The sequence below is a fragment of the Centroberyx gerrardi genome, chromosome 10 (genome assembly GCF_048128805.1).
Source record: "Centroberyx gerrardi isolate f3 chromosome 10, fCenGer3.hap1.cur.20231027, whole genome shotgun sequence".
Lineage (NCBI taxonomy): Eukaryota > Metazoa > Chordata > Actinopteri > Beryciformes > Berycidae > Centroberyx > Centroberyx gerrardi.
In genome coordinates, this window is record NC_136006.1 from 9,134,260 (window position 1) to 9,146,592 (window position 12,333).

At 42.0% G+C, this 12,333-nt stretch overlaps 1 protein-coding gene across 1 annotated transcript in view; it reads left to right on the forward strand.

Annotated features, from left to right (window-relative positions):
- Positions 1-495: 495 nt before the first annotated feature.
- Positions 496-12,333, forward strand: part of tns1b (tensin 1b) — a 110,897-nt gene continuing 99,059 nt past the window's right edge. The window contains exon 1 of the mRNA XM_078285889.1: positions 496-501. The gene's annotated coding sequence lies outside the window, so the exon portion shown is untranslated. The remainder of the gene's footprint in view (positions 502-12,333) is intronic.

Genomic DNA, 12,333 nt, shown 5'->3' on the forward strand with positions numbered 1-12,333 from the left:
TCGCTACACGTTGTAGTTGAGTTCACCATTTTATATTAGTAGATGTAGAGTTGTATTCTACTAATGAGAATCTCAAACATAATTAAGCCAAAGATAATGAAGACAGATTTCTTATAGTGTTTAGAAGCTCTTAGATACACTGTTGGGGAATCGGAGCACTCCACACCCTAACAGAATAATGGATTAAGCCTTTGATACAGAGCCAGTTTCCCAAGAGCACAAACCTAACATTGGGCAGCATCAGCCTGCTAACAGCAGATAATATTTGACTTTGACCGCAGAACAAACACGCTGTGGAATTTGAATTAACCTCTCGCATTTTCATACCTCCTTGACAACTACTCAATGTCATGATTCAGACTGCAGGACACTGTTTGAATTTAATATCGCTGCAATGTTTGGGAGATTTTTATGAATTGTGAACTTAATTAAATTTCCTCTTGTTTTCTCCCCTTTTCTCTAGTGTGCCGAATAGCTTGCCACAAGAAATGTGAAGTGAAGGTAAGACACTTTCTGAAAAATTTCCCATGGAAGAAACGGTTAAACAGATTTGTCATGATTGAAAACTATTTGCAACTTTGTTAATGGTTTGTTGCACCAGATGGGCGGGGCTTGCCATGTGGAAAAATACAATGAGTGACAGAAAGTTAAGACAATCCCAATAGTATTCAATGCTCAATTCTTGTGAGTGAAATGAATCTGTACTGTCCTGATACAGTATTTATACAATCAAATTAACTATACCTTAATGCCTACAGTGTAATAAAAATGTTAAGTTATTATTAATTGCAGTGCTTTAAATGTTAATCTTCTAGTGTTTGTGGATTTTAAGTTTAGCTTGACTTTTTCTCTCTTTAGGATTAAATTTCCTTCGAGGATATTGGCAAATTTTTATACCAGTATTATTGAGAACTTGTGTTTGTTAGGGATAGGAACCAAACGATCTCTATCAAACTCAACAAAAAGTATTTTTCGACTTTACTTATTCTTGGTGGTTACAGCTCATGGAACTGAATGAAATTGCTTCAATGGGGCTGTATATGATTTCTCAAAAACTGAAACTTAACCATGCATGTTGTTTGGATGTTCTGAAGGACTCCTATTTAGCAATAAATGAGAAAGGGTCCTAGAAAATCTGAACTTGCCCTTTAAAATCCATGTGAGCTTATCAAGAGGAAATATTATGTTTTACAGTAGGTGGAGTCAGCTGCACTTCAGTGTGTGTGTGTGTGTGTGTGCATGCACATGTTGGGGTGGGTGGGAGCTTGTGTTTTGCAAAAAAATCTGAAGAATCTCTAAACAAGTGCACGTTGTCCCAGAATGTGTTTAGATTGGACGAACTCTTGCGTCTTGGAGATCACCCCGCGTCTAAAAATAAAAGACCTCTGGAAGGAGTTGTCGCTTGATGATCATCTTGTTTTTGAACGGCACTTAGAAGAAAACGGGAGGGAAAATGGAGAGTGAGGTTGAATTTCCTGCGTGGGTGTTACAGAAGGAAGGGTGTGTGTGTGTGTGTGTGTCTATGTGTGTGTAAAGGGACAACTGCTGTGAGGGATTTACAGGAGGATTACAGCACTCTTTTTCCTGAAAGACTTGGACACATGTGCACGTGCACACACACATGTACACACCTATACTGTACATACACACCCTTCATCTGGTAGCCATTATTGAAACGGTCCTGAGTTGCCAGCTTTGCCCGCTCCCCTCCTTTACTCACTGCTCAGGAAATGCCAGGGGTGCAGGGCAGACCAGCCACGCTAAATATGAGGAGGGGGCTTTGGCCTCCATCAGGACAGGAAAGTCTCTACTGGAAAGTTTTCAAGCAAAATGGCTGACGTGATGTACCCAAATCATACAACTTTTTCCACTTCTCCTTGCATGGGAATGTTGTAACACTAAAAAGGCCAGTGGATTTTGGGGGTCTAAGAAAAAGAAACGGCCAACAAGCCATCAGTTGAAGAGGGTAAATATTAGTAGAATGGTTATTTCCTTGCGTGATTTTGAAAATCTTACAACACTGGTTTGTGCAGAAAGCAGGTCTAGGAAAAGTCACGGAGGCTCAATTTGAAAGCTGAGAAATATCAGTTCTAAAATTCAAAACAGTCCTCAATTGAACACTGCTCTCCCTTTCTAGTGTTAAACTTTTACTTCTCTCTTAACCATGCATCTATCATATATGAAAACAGCTGCTACTTGTACATGTTAGCATTGTTAGCAATTCTAACTGCAGCAGCTAGTGTTATGTGAATGAGTTATACAAATTGGCAGTATGAAAATTTTCATTATCAAAAGTCCAATTTGCATGGGACAAAAATAACCTGGGGACGTCCAGTGATTTGTGATAATTGTAGAGATTGTTGGTGATTTTAATCCCATTTCTATCTTCATGTGTCCTCCTGAACTTCAAGCGTTGCTTTGCTAAATCAGAAAGAGACGTATTGTAAAATCTTGACCTTATACAGCTGTAGCCGGGGCACTGGTGATTTCAGTAAATTTCATCCCGTGTGAAAGTGTTCCACAAAACGCAGAGGTTGGGGGTACTTAATTAATTACATAAGGTCCTCACATAATACACGTCCTGTGTGAACAGGGCTTATGTGACAGGGGCCAATAGGGAAGCTAAACACCAAACTAAAACTTAAAATGACACAGTATCCCAAATAGGCTGCAAATCTTTCAGTGCTTTTTCTCTCTGTTTTAACAATAAACCATTCCAAATTTTGATGTTGATGTATTGTAATAACAGAGTGTGATGAATGAAGGCGGTACACTACATGCTTGATGAAAACATTTGAATTTCTGGAAGTCCCGAGCATTGAAGCTCTGTAGAAATCACAATTTGACCAGAATATACTCCCAATCTCTATATATACAAAAGTGAAACTTCCCTTTTCTGAAATCACATCAGCATTTCCTTTCCTAAACATTTCTACTGTACATATTATAGTTTTGGCAGGAAGCAATTTGCTAACAACCCTGACATAAAAAAAATATGGAGTGAACGCGTCAAAGGCAAGCTTGATCACTATCGGCACTCAATCAGGCTTGCATGGCCGTAGGATATAGTTTTATGAATTATTTATTGTAGAAATCAGACGAAGCCCTTTTCCGCCTCACACACCTTCACCCCCCCCCCCCTACCAAACCTGCTGTTCAGTCAAATTCGTATATGATCTTGCATGCTAGGAATCCAACTCTTGGTAATAACTCAAGCTGGGACAGTTTCCACAAAGACTCGCTACAGTTATAAATCTCTGTCTTTATCTAGATAAGACTAATACTTGGCCTCTATTTAACCCAGCCACTGCAAACAAATGGTCAGACCGGTGTCTAATTGAGAGACTATGTGTGTGTGTGTGTGTGTGTGTGCGTGCGTGCGTGCATGACTTTTCCCCCAGCTTTCGTGTGTTTGCTCACAGCTGGTTGTGAGAAATGCGTCAAATCTTGTCAGTAAAATTTGACTCCTGGATGGTGACAGGAAAGAGCCAACAGAGTTAAGACATCAGCCTTGACTCAAGCCGAAACTAGAGACAAGTGAGATTTCAAAGTTAAATTTACCACAATCCTGGTACATATTAGTATATATGCAATAGACAAGTGGTGCCTCTCTGTTTCTATTTTCCTGCCCCTTTCACATTTCCACTTTTCTCTGCTCAAATTCATCACCCTCCTAGAAAGGAAGTGGCAGTGTGTTTGGGACTCTCCCGCTGTACGGCTGTGAAAACACTAGGGAAAGGTAAAACCCCGGGCTGGCCGAGAGCCCTCCGTCTGCTCACGCTAGTTTCAGTCTCACACATACAGTAGTAGCCATGGTAGAAATTCCCATCCTGTACCTATCAGCCATTAGTACTACATCAGTAGGCATGGTATAAGTTCCCCTTCTTGTGTCTCTCCTGCAGGAGCGCTGCAGTCGTAGCAATAGTAGAATAAAGACGATGAACATGTTGGAAGAGATCTCTCCATCGGCCTTTCACTCATTCCTTTAGCTGCCATTGTGAGAAACTCTGAAAGCTTTAGCTCTATTAGCGCTGGAAGAACAGCACCCTCTTCTTGTTTTGTGTCATAAAACAATCTCCATTTGTGCCGTAAAGCAATCAAGCAGATTTCCCATGAACTCTAACATGATGGCACACAATGTAAAATGCAGTGTAGAGGCTGGTTGAATTTGCCAATCTTCTTGATGATGGTCTCATTTGTTTACAGTCGTTATACTAATGTCTCAAAATTAATGTGGTAATGCTTTATTGATGTTAAAATGCACGCGTAGCACCTTTAATACTTTGGCTCATTTACACAGCCAGCTCCCCTGGCCTGGACTGTTGTGGATCGGTAGCAGTTAGGTCAGGAATTAGCTTAGGTGCTGAGTAGAACCCATCGGACTTCACTGATCCCTCATTGCATGTCAAGTGTGTTTGGAGAGGGAAGCTACTGTGTGTTCTACCGTTAATGAGAACGGAGGCCTGAGAAAGCAAAGTGGAAGAACATGAGCACCGCCCCGCTCCATCCTGCCCTTACCGGTGTTTCATTCTCCGCTCCAATATGATGAAGTATTTGTTTTCATTTTTACCGGCTCCTGGAATTCTTGTAACATGCATATTTTGAAACTCTGAAGAAAAATCATGTGTTTCTTTGTACTGGCTGGCTACTTTGCACTGTGCACTTTTGCTGTTCCGAATTCCCTCTTGTGACCCCTTGGTTAATTTCTCTTGGCACAACTGGTCTCAGCTTTAGAGGTATAGCTTGCAGCTTGCTGATGGCTAATAACCTCGTCTTGCTTATTGTTTTTGCCACTGGAAGAGCTGCAAATTGCTCTTGTGTATTGCAGAATGTGGTACTAGTCTATATGGTGCTTCATTCTCTTTGAGTCTAATATCTTCTGGCTTGTCATTTAGTGTTTTCAATACTATTGAAACATTGTGCTAGAAAAAGGGCAATAGACTATTAAAAATTAGATAACCCAATAGATAAATATATAGAAAAAAATCTAAAAAATAGATTATATTATATTATGTTATAGTTTAATTGCAGCACTGGCTCTCTTCTCCAATAATGTATCCCACTAACCTGGGATCATACAACAGTAGATTGGATTTCATGATGGGCTTGGCCAGTGCAATTTGTGTTCATATGCTGTTATATAGTATTAATGACTGTACTATTTTTGTTTTTTCATGTAATTACCATGCCGTGTACTGGTATGCTTTGATAATAGTGGTTCTCTTACATTCATGCCAGTACAGTCTACTTGAACTGAACAGAATTGCTGTCCACAGATTGTTTCCATGTTAAGTGGACAGAAAGGCAAAACAAGTAGCTCTATACATAGAATTTAATTATTCCTATGGGAGATATGCCCAAGGTCATTGAGAATGAAGACTAAACATCATGTACTCACGAAGATAAGAATCAGTAAGCGGAAACCAAAATCATTTCAGAACATTTTTTGTTCACTGGCAACGGTTTGATTTAGCAACTTCTAAGGGGCCGTGTTCTGAATCTGCTACAAGTACAACAGCTTCATGAAGTACAACGATAACATAAAAATTAATGTGTTGACAAGGTTTTTTATACCGCTCCATGAACAGTCAAAAGTTCAGTAATGGTCAAAACTGAAGAGGCTCAGTGCAGTGCTCCAACAAATTACTTTTGAGCTGAGTTTTTGTCTAAATAAACCCTAGGGTGACATGTTGTTGCTCTCCAGTTCTGGATATGGCTGTTAAGACCATTTGTAATCCATGACTCAAACTTACTCCCCTCGACTCCGTGTCCTGGGCAGGAAGTTTTTGGATGAAACTACATACCGTTAAGTTTAAACAAGCAGTCATTCTGGCACTGGGTACTTGTGCATGGCTACCGTTACACATTTTTAACATTTCTGAGTGATCACCTGGAGATTGAAAACACTTGGTGGGCCTGAGAATAAGGCATACCATCTATTTCTTATTATTTACTGCCTCTGTGTCCTTTCACACATCCAAACACCTGTATCCACACACGAGAGGTGCTTTTTTGAGAGAGTGCATTGGGTTTATAGCCGGCCTACTACTCACCTGGTGAGCAGAGCTTGGATTTATTTGTCTATAGTTGGCTACAGTAGCTGTCTGGTAGCCACCGCTAGCTTCATGCACAAAGCCAGATAGTTAACCCACTTAACCCAGGTGCTTTACGGACACAATTGGAAAATCATGGTGGCGTAGTGACTAGAGAGACCATCCTTCAACTGGAAGATCTGGGTTAAAGTCGCTGTGACAGCAAGAATCCGCTCTGTTTAAGTGTTTTTGAGCAAGACACTGAATGACCTCTGACCTCCCTGTAGATGAGGGAAAACAGATTTCCTTCTGAGAATCAATATTATCAGTAGTATAATACAACAGTGGTTCTCAACCTGGGGGTCAGGACCTCTCAGGGTGTCGCGAGATCATTTCAGGGGGGTCACAAGATGATTTATAGGATAGGAAAAAAGCATATTTCTGCTATAAAAATGTTTTATCGTGTCTATCAAAACGTTTGAGAGCCACTGGTATAGAGTAGCACAAAACAGAAATGACTTGGTTTCGACAGTGTTGAAGTTGGACCGTATTGCCTCGTCCTCTTTACTCTTGGAACATGACCCTGGAAAAGTCTTTCTTGCCCTCAAACTCCATTCTGTCTCATCTAGGCTTCCTCCTCAGCAGCAGCAGCAGCTGTCAGGATCGTTTGGCACGCTCTCCCTCCTGTTCCAGTGACTTCCTTCAGATACCACACTTTGCCGTTGGGGCTGATTTATCACACAGGCATTAATTGGAAAGCTATGTCGTCGCTGCGCAGCACCAGCAAAGCTTTTTCATGATCCTATAGAGTCTGCCCCCGAGTAACGGCTTTGGCATGGGAGTGAGAGCGGACGTAAGGGATTTCAGTTTTCTGCTTGCAATGGCAGAGCGAAGAGCGAAGAAGGATAGATGCCAGGGGTTGATCTGACTCGTAGTTTCTTTCCTGTGGATGTTCATGTGACAAAGAGCTCTATTCAAGCTAAGTTCATTCACTCTTCTTTCTCAAAACGTTGCAGGACCTAATGACATGTCCTTAATTTTGGCTCCTTACATTAGTTGGTGCTCTCTCGTGACCCTGAGTACAATTGCCTGTTAGGGCTTTTCTAATTCAATTGGGTGATACAGTCATGTCACATTCAAGCCTTTGTCTCTAAGCACATACTGTATGTTTCAAGGTATCTGCAATGCTCTGCTATTTCAGAGAGTGCTATCACTGAAAATGCATGGAAATTACATCCCACTAAACTGAAAACAAACAGTATGTTGGTTATTAAACCTCTTTTGTGATGCCCACTAAACGGCAAAAGCCATGAGTTTGCGTTACAGGCTAATCGTGATGACTTCCATGACAACAACACTACACTGAAGGCTTTGTTTGTACCCAACTTTGTTTAGTGCACAAAGGTCAGCAATCAGTCAGAGCTCTCCCAATGCAGTTTTAGCCATCCCTTACAATGATGTTATCACAAGTCTGACTTGGTGCAATGGATTTTTGAGCAGCAGTGTGAAGGAAAGACAAGAGATTGAGATAAATTAGCCATTAATAATGAGATGCAACACAACTGATTGCATTTTTTCCTCTAATGTCTTCTAAAGTACGGGAGGCATTACATAACCCCAACCTATGAAGTTTCAAAGATGTCGGCGTGGGATTGAATCCCAGCAACAACATTAATAACTTCCTTCCTTTTCCATGTGGCGGCGACCCAGCAGAGAGCAAGGAATGGGAGTCAGGAGGGGGAGCAGGAGAAGGGGGGGGGGGGGGGGGGGGGGGGTGAACTCCTGTTGAGAGAACATGGAGGAAATGATGTCGAAGTAACTCATAGCCCTGTGACGGGTGGAGGGCGGGGACTGGGAAGGGCAAACATGAGATGGGTGGGGTGGGGTCGCAAAGCAAAAATTTCCACTGGGTCTTTGCCATGATATCTGGATGTATTTTCAAGTAACCAGCTCCTAGTCTGATCACGGAAACACTGGACTGGCCAATAGCTCTGAAGCCAATTGAATTAGCAGTCACAGGATAGGACACATGCTTTCCCCCTCCTCCCCATGGCAACGTGCGTTTGCAGGAACATGACAACAACATAAGCACGGGATAAATCATATGGCCTGTGTTTTGAGGGCTCTTATTGAATCAGGAATGATGTCTTTTCTCAATTACAGGATGTAATATCCAGACCATCTTTATGACAGGAGTGCTTGTCTGCGTTCAAAGATTTGCGGTTAGAGGCATCACTTGCAGAGATCTATTGAACTCTGGCAATCGACTGCAGCGATGTCTTTGTCTAGATGGCCACGGTCATTGAGGTCTATTAATCAGTAGCAGTGCTGAGTGAGGCCGAAGATTGAGAAGGCTTTCACTTTAAGTTTCCAAACAACACAGCCTGCTGCAATGATCTGCTGATCAGCATGGTAAACCGGTGGTCAAATGATCTGAAGATGTGTTCAAATGAAGTGTGAAGATGTGGGCTGCAAAAATAGAAGCACACACTCACTTCTCAACGTCAAATAAACACCAAAAAACAATGATCTGTCGGCTCTCTTCGTTCCTCTCCTCCTTCTCCATTCTGTGAGCCTGTGACTTAAACAAGAAGCAATGGCCGTGTATTTAGTGACTGCATTGGTAGTGCCATGTGCATAGATACAGTGGAGAAAACAAACAGGAACGCCCAACCTTTAACATGATGGAGTAATCAAGAGTTGCTGGAAAGAATGTCAACAATGGGCCAAGTGTGGAAGAGGGAGATGGAAGAAGCGATGCAAGCAGGGGGTGGGGGGGTGGGAGGGCTTGATACAACATACAATCAAATAAATTACATGCGATTTAATTTCATTGCCCTACGAAACATGTTTTTAAACCTTTATTTATCCACGGAGGTTCCTAGCTGTTTTCCAGCACCATCTGGCTTCATGTTCATACAGCCACACATAAACATTGAGGATCTGCCCAGCGCAGCCACAGTCCTCTACTGTTGACCACTGAGCAGTGCCAGCAGAACAGTTGTGGTTGAAATGCCTTGCTCATGGGCACCTCGCTGACAGAGGGGAGAGTGCTATTTATTCATTTTCAGAGCCCAGATTTTTTCCAGCTGCTCCTCGGACTCGAACTGGCGACCGGTCCGGTCCCAAGCCCGCTTCCAAACCCTCTACTGCCGCCTAATCTTCATCATCATCCAGTTGAAAGGTCCATGTTGGATGCGGTCCGCTGTCCTGTACGCTGCATGGGCGTTGGTGAAGCGTTCCACTGGGCGCTGAGGGACTGTGATCCGCTCTGCCGCTGCTGTTGGGAAATCCTGAGTCAGACTCATGAGACAGTACCTCACCCAGACAACTCTCTCTCTCTCTCTCTCTCTCTCCCTCCCCGTCTGTTTCTCTCTCTCCTCCTCCCCTTCTCTTATTCGCTCTTTCTCTGTTGTCACTCTTTCCCTATCTGTTTTCAAGTCTCCTTCTGCCTCTCTTTCTTTCTCTCTCTCTCTCATTTCCCCCACAGTGAAATCGGGGAAAGGGCTATTGATCAGTCTCCTCCCATTCGTTTTCTTCGTTCATCCATCTGTCTGCCGATCAATGCACAATATCGTATTGGATTTTGACAAAACTTGATTGAATGATGCATCTCACCTTTACATTGCAACGTTTTCAAAATTACACTGATTGGCCTTTTTATTTGTTTGTTTGTGTGTCAACCAGGATATCTCAGACAGCACTAATTGGATTTTGACAAAACTTGGTGGAATGATGCATCTCATAACTGCGCTCCAGTATATTCAAAATGACACTGATTGGTCCAAGGGTGGCGTTGCAATTACGGGTCAAAACAAGGTGGCATATTTGTTACTGATTGGAAGGTGAATGCATCATTTGTAGGGGACGACATGTTAACTGTTGCCTTGTATGTATTAGGATCTACAGGAGTACTTCAGCTCTCTCTCCCGCTGTCTCTCTTTCTCTCTTTCTTTCTCTCCCAGTCTATTTTAGCCTCTCTCTATTCCAGGTCTGTGGTATGACACAAAGTTCCCACAGGCAATTGCCGCACAAACTCACCTGCACGCCTACACACCCGGTTGTATTTCAGCAAGAGATGAAGTTTGGGGTTTTTCCCTGACACATCCTGATCCTGCCAAAGTCTTTCTCTCTCTCATATATTCTTTCTTAGTAGTACACATAGTTCCAGTAAACAGATGTAGAGACAAGAAAGTCTGGATTCAAATCAGCAGTGTTTCTCCTACATTCATTCGGCAGCGGTAGTATCCAGAAGCTTGAAAATTGACTTCTCGAAAAATGTAAAAAAAAAATATTAAAAATTCATCATCCTGCCTGATAGCTTAGTTCAAAACAAACAAATATAGAACACTTATGGTACAATTAAGGTACAACAAGTACATATATCATCATATTGTTACATAAAGTGTGACTTGAGTGGTGACTTCATGGTATGCATGTTAGCAAATTGAGCCACCAGGACTCTGCTTACCTCCGTTTCTCCTCTCTGATGGTTGGCTCTGGCACTGTCAGCGCTGATTACAGGCAGCAGCCATGGGATCATGAAGGTAATAAAAGCCAGGACACAGGAAATAGGCCAGACTAAGAGAACGTATTGCCCTCAAACACAGACAGATATTTTTCCCACCCTAACTAAGCCCTAACATGCAGAGATGCAACTGGTGGTGTGCACAATTGCATTGTTGTGGGCGTGGACACACACACACACACACACATATATGCATGGACACACACATACACTAAGGAACAAGGGAATTTCCCGGTTCCCATAGCTCTGGTCCCTACATTAAAGGTGTGTATATACGGACATAAACAAGCATGTTGTTTTGCTACCATAAACCATATGTCGCGTCTCTGGCAACCCTCCCTTCCTTCCTGGCCCCTGTCATTAATAGTGAATTAAATAATGCTTACTGAGCCGACATCTGGTGAACACGACTTCAGCGAAGGTGTTACCTTTAGAGTTGCCTTCTGTGTAATTACTCCTGTGCAACATCAAAGAGATTGGCCATTCTTTCCACGTTGAGGCGTAATGGATAATGTGCGTCAAATTTGTACCACACAAGCTTCAATAACGACTGTTTGTTTGATACGGAATAATAGCTGGTGAGGTTATGGAAACGACTTGAAATGTCATAACACTTAAGTCTGGCCGGACTAACCTTTATCATTACAATTCCAGGCTAGATCTATGCTTGTCTTTATTCATAGATTACCTGTTTTAGGGTTCGACCAATATGGTTTTTGTGCCGATATTCAATATATTTAAATTTGACCATTTTCATGCCAACATTCACTAAAACTCCCCATTGAAACCCAGGATAATACTAATGCTAATCCTAATACTACAAGTAATCGTGTTCATGCATCCTTGTGTGGAAGCGGAACAAAATGTTGCATTAGATTAAATGAATGTTAAGGGATAAACAACCTTATTATTACAAACTTCTGATAAACAACCAGTGTAATACTGATTAATTGATTCAATACAGTAAACTGCATCATATCCATTATATTGAACATGGATGAAACTGACAATTCACTGATATCTGATGAACTCTTAGCTCAGTCTAACTCTGTGTATCAAACTCTTTGTTTACTGCACTTCTGTCAGGGTCATGACATGTCAGTGTTGTTGTGTATATGTTGTATAGACTGTAAGTCATTGCTTATCGCTGTTGTATTGATTTATGCTGTATGTTTACTTTCACTGCCTCCTAATGCAAATTGCCCCTTGGGAATACTAAAGATGAACTCTATTCTACTTTACTATTCCCCCCTCTCTACCCATTATGTTTCATAACGGCTCCACTCCAAATGATTTAGTGTTGCAGCTAATCTAGAAACAAATTAGCTGCCTGGCTAACACCCCGACAACAGGGCAGGGTCATGCATTTTTTCTGCTCCAATTTTCAGTTCACAGTTTATTCGCATATCATATCAGCATATTAAAACAAGAGCTAAATTCTTGGAATCAGAACGAATAACAACAAGATACGGCGGCGTTTTGAGTTGAAAGAGGGGCCAGAGTGTGCGATTACATAATGAGTTGCTGACTGATAAGTATGTATCTGCCGCTGACACTGTTTGACTTTGGAGTTACCATAAGCTCAATGGATTCATTCATGGTACTCTCTCTCTCCTTGCAGCTGTATAGTGTGTGTGTGTGTGTGTGTGAGAGAGAGAGAGAGAGAGAGAGAGAGAGATGGTAAGAGAGGGGGGGTGAGAGAGAGGGAGAGTTAACTCATATTTAACCTGTAACTTGAGAACCTGATAACAAGGAGAGAATGAAGAATGAGCG